Raw genomic sequence first — 5,000 nt, 5'->3', positions numbered from 1 at the left:
ATAAGGTCATATGAGCGCGCGGGACACACCTCATACTTTTTCGTTGGTAGGAAATTTTGAATTTTGCCCGGGTGGCGGCCGAAGCCTACTCTTATAGATTTTAGACCACCAAGGGATCTTTAACGTGCGCAACTTGCACACGGGCCCTCCGAGATTTTTCGCCCTTGTCCGAGAAGGCTAGGTATAGATCTTTCCTACCAGAAGATCAGGGGTGTGGCAGAAAGACAGCAGTTAGGAGGAGCCAAGGAGTAGCAGTAGAAAGGCTGCAGAAAGAGTCAGGAGCCCAGAGGAGGGGGCAAAGGAGGTGAGGGGGTGGGGGCAGAAAGTGGAAATGAAAGCAGACAACAGAACATTGTTAGAGATCAGGAAAGGATGTGAAAGGAGACAATTTTAGAGAAAAAAAATTTTTGGTCGCTACCCGGAATCGAACCCGGGACCTTTGAATGAGAGGCCAACACCTTAACCTCTAGGACACGAGAGCCCCCGTGTGTGGTTTATTTCAACTATTAAGTACATGGGTCAACAAAGTCTGTAAAGTTGGTTCGGACAGAAGGAAATTATTGTGTTAAAACAAATAATTGTGCCAAAATCGGACCTCTGTTTTAAAATGTAGGATAATTTTAATTGGTGCTATTTTATAGAAGAGATCGTTTACCAAACTTGCCCGCTAAACGGAGACGTAACCTGCGAAGCAGCCGTTGTTTGTTTGTTGTTTTTTGTTTGTTTGTTTTTTTCAAGTAATTAATTTTTTTTTTATGCTATTACACATTAAGTTAGAGTCCTATCTAAACATCAATATTTAAAAGAAGCCCAATGTTTTGTTTGTCTGAATAGATCTAAGTAATAGCTTATAATAACAAGGAAAGAAAATATCAACAGTCGGTCCCTTTCTAAACATAAAGAGGTCAAGGGGTGTTATTAATTTAACACGCCTTACCGGTTTTCATTCGAATGTTCCTTGCTTTTGTTTCGACTTTTTGTAGTAAGTTTATTTTCTGTTCTCAGCACTCACTGGTTTGTATTGTGATGATGAGCTTCAAAAACGTTTTTTTCTTGAGGAAAATGGGGGGGGGGGGAGTCTCTGCTCCTTCTGCTTTTGTAAAATGGCAGAACCACTCCTCGTTTTGTGTTCCTGTGAAAAGTATCGATTATTTCACAAGGCCCTAACTTCCCCAAAACATCTTAATTAAATGAATCGTAAAAACAATAAGCCTAGTTGGTATTAGGGTTGTTCTGTCGGTATTATGCTGATGTACGGATGGTCCTGGCTCAAATTCCTAACGGACATATTGTGTTGCTTTGGGAGTTTTTAGGCTCTCTACCCGCTTGAATCAATAGGAGTTTATTTATAGAGCTGCATGGTGAGCTTTTACTATTACGATACCATTTTAACTACACGTAGTTGGAAGATAAGGTGAATCGTAGACACGGAGAAGAGTTACACTCCGATTGCTGAGGACACGCTACGTTAGCTCAGTTGATATCATGCTGAACTACGGGGCGTATCCTAGACTGGGTGTTTTTCAGCTTGGGTTGTTTTGAGGATTTTCAAAATCTCAACCCATTTGGCTCGGTCCTATCGGAGACGGGCGTTCACTTCGGAGGTCCCACCTCTTAAATAACCTAATTCTGTCGATAAAAGTGTTTAAACCATACACTTACTTTTACTTACAGACATACCCTGAAAAGGCAAGGAAAAGCAATACTATTCTTGTCTAGAAAAACGTGGGTGTGACGTTGGCTTACTGACTGCTCAAATGCTTATTTTCTGTCGTTTTGCTTGGCTCGCACCTGCCTTTACATTCGTTTTGTTATGCTCGTTTGTTTTTTCACAGTAACAACACACGTGCATGACGTGCATGCTTACATCATAGTCTTGCACAGCATTAAAATTTAAGCTGCACGAAGAGCAATAATAAAATACAGAAATCCGTACGCAGGATCTACCAGTTGTAGTTTTTATCATCAAACACCGTGAATTGAACCAATTTGACTTTCTTTATTTTATATTTAGAATATTATATGATGGATTGGAAACACAATAATGTTTAGATTGCATCGATTATTAATTATTTTTTTTACTTTACATTCAACAACAAGTATAACATTACCCAATGTGTTTCATTCTTCGGATCCAAACAAGTTGACATGTTTTATTGTTTGGATGCTGTTAATCGGAATTTAAAACATTGAAGAAAAAACATATTATATTATGTGTGTGGCGCGTTAGATATAATTTTTTTCCGAACACTATAATAATGTGCTACTTTGGGCTTGTTTTGTTTTGTTTTAATTTGTTTTTTATGGTTGTTATTTTTTAATGTTTATTTTCATCTTTTTTTTTTGTATCAAGGGTTACGTGACAATATTATGACGTTGTCGAAGTGCCTTTGCCTCTACCGGTCCCTTCCCTACTCCCTCCCTTTAAAAAATAGGCCCATAGCCCTTTTTTCCTCATCAATGTTGGTTAATATATTATCATTTTGTTTGAAACTACTCTTCTAATAAAGTCCTTTCCAATTATGTAGGCTATATAAACCCATGTACGTCTCCTTCACTCAGCTCCATCGCTATGATATGCACGGATACATCAACTCTTTTCTTTGTATCTACTAATCATTCGTGGCTGGAAATCTGCTACTGACTCCTTTTAAAATAATAATTGACGAGGCAGAAAGAGAACAAGAACACTCCCCTTTGATTATGATATTCCTTGTTTCGTTTTTTTATTATCTCCTTTACCTAATACTAATAGGAAACAAAATGCAAAAGTAAAAGACTCAAAGTTCATAAAGAATACCAGAATGATTCCCCCTCCCAATCCTTTTCACAAACCGCATCTGTTCTGATTTAGCTTAGTCCCAACCCTTCACTCAAAAGAGGATCAATTGTAGTATACCGTATCTATTCAACTCGCATATTATTCTGACAGAAACCTGCACGCCTGGGTTATTGTGTGAAAATTGGGAAATTCAGAGATTCGTTTGAACCAAAGCGACGTAAGAGAACGAAACAAATCGTGAGACTTTTGAAGTTACGAAGATGAATGAAACCCAAAACAAACTGTTTCATTAAACTGGTGGCAGAGTTTATTTTATTTGCCTTCGTGGCGTTTTGTATTTGGCTTTAAAGAGCTTATCCGAAGCTGCGGGAATTTGTTGTTAAATATATTATTATGTATTCCTCTTTTCGTCTTTGCAGACTTAAGATGGTCTTAAGGTTGTCTTCATGCAGCTTCTTTCATGACTAATTCTTCCTATGTTTAAAGCGCAGATTCTGTCACAGTGCTTGCGTGTCAGTGACGTGGATTGAAGCTCTATATTTACGCTGTTTTCCTTTCGTCGTTGGTGCTTCTCATCCTGGTTGTTTCTAAGGCTGCTCTCTAGCATTATAGTTCTTTCCTTTATCATTTTCCTCAATGTTTTCCTGTCCTCAGCTGTTTCTTCCCAGATGCTAACATCTACTCAAAGCTTAGATAAGCTGTTTTTGCAGGTGTCTTTGTACCTCAATTTTGGTCTTCCTCTTGGTCTCTTTCCCTGGGCAAGTTCTCCATAGAAACGTTGCTTCGGAATCTGATTGTCGTTCATTCACTTGACATGGCCCAGCGATCTCAATCTTTTTAAACACATGATAGCTGTCATGCTCTGGAGGTTTGCCCGTGCCTGCCAACACTTCAATATTTGTAACCTTGTCACGCCACGAAATGCCTAAGATCTTGCAACAGCATCCGATATGGAAAATGTCGAGGCGCTTTTCTTGCCTGCTCTACAAGGTCCATGTTTCAGATCCATAAAGAGTGTGCTGAGGGTCATGATTCGTAAATCTTGATCTTTGTTTTGATGGTTAATCTTTTGTTTTCCCAAGCTCGTTTTGTCAACCTTCCAAAAGCTGTTGCTGCTTTCCCTATCCTGATGTTGATCTCATAATCAAGTGATGTAGCAGAGCTGATGGTAGACCCCAGGTAACAGAACTTGTCCACTGTCTCAAGTTCCTTGTCGTTCAGCCATGTATGGCTCTGCTCTGCACCTTCTTGAATAAGCATGACTGTTTTCTTAACACTGATGACCAAGAGAAAGATCTTGCATGCAGTTGATAGGCGGTCCATCATTGTTTGTAGGGTTGATTTACAGCGAGCAACAAGAGCAGCGCCAAGCGTCATAGGCTAAGAGAATGTCTTGTAGTGTTGTTTTGTTGATCTTGGTCTTGGCCTGGAGTCGAGCAAGATCGAAGAGCGACCCATCAGTTCTACAGTGGAATATATTATCATGATGACGGAATATTTATGATATTGTTAGACCCCTCATCCTTGGACTATGGGGTCCTGTTCACACTCTCTGGAATGTTCTGCACTTTTGCTTTTCCGCTCCTTTCCTCAAGTATTACCAAACACTTTGCAATCGCGATACAAACAGGTCAGTTGGGTTTTTATTATTTAGTTTTTTGTTGTTGTTTTTTGGGGGGTTTTTTGTTTTGTGTTTTTTTTTTAACTTGACCTTCTCAGCTACATATTATTGAACTACTTTGTAGTGCAAAACGATCGAGATATCATAAAGGAAATGCGTGCATTCATAGTAATAAACAAGACATTGTAAATCCAATTCCTTTTAAATCGCTAAAGAGTGCGGTAGATAGTAGCTTTCTGTTTCGAAGTGACTTAAATGACTCCTGCTTGCTTTTCTTGTTTTTAACAAAGTTTTTCAAGGAATTCAGCTTCATAATCTCCTGTTTCCTCTGCCATGTCTGCACACCAGAAATTTAAAATTCCTTTTCCATCCCAAAAATGCCATTAAACCATGTATGCACCCCTTTTTTCTAAAAGACCCAACACCAAGCGCCCCTTATATCCTTTAATAAGTGTAATGATACAAATGCGGTTTCCTATTTGTATTAAAGACAATAATATATTAAACATAAATGGTATTGCGTTTAGTATTATGATATCAATAAATATATATGATACACAAATAAAATAACGTTATTTAAAGGAAAAAATAATATAA

At 38.4% G+C, this 5,000-nt stretch overlaps 1 protein-coding gene across 2 annotated transcripts in view; it reads left to right on the top strand.

Annotated features, from left to right (window-relative positions):
• LOC101850889 overlaps positions 1-5,000 on the top strand; it is a 44,431-nt gene that overhangs the window by 33,249 nt on the left and 6,182 nt on the right. The gene's annotated exons all lie outside the window — the stretch shown is intronic.

This window comes from Aplysia californica, unplaced genomic scaffold, assembly GCF_000002075.1.
Source record: "Aplysia californica isolate F4 #8 unplaced genomic scaffold, AplCal3.0 scaffold00184, whole genome shotgun sequence".
Taxonomy (NCBI): domain Eukaryota; kingdom Metazoa; phylum Mollusca; class Gastropoda; order Aplysiida; family Aplysiidae; genus Aplysia; species Aplysia californica.
Note: the sequence above shows the minus strand (reverse complement) of the source record. Positions and strands in the feature narration are given on the sequence as shown.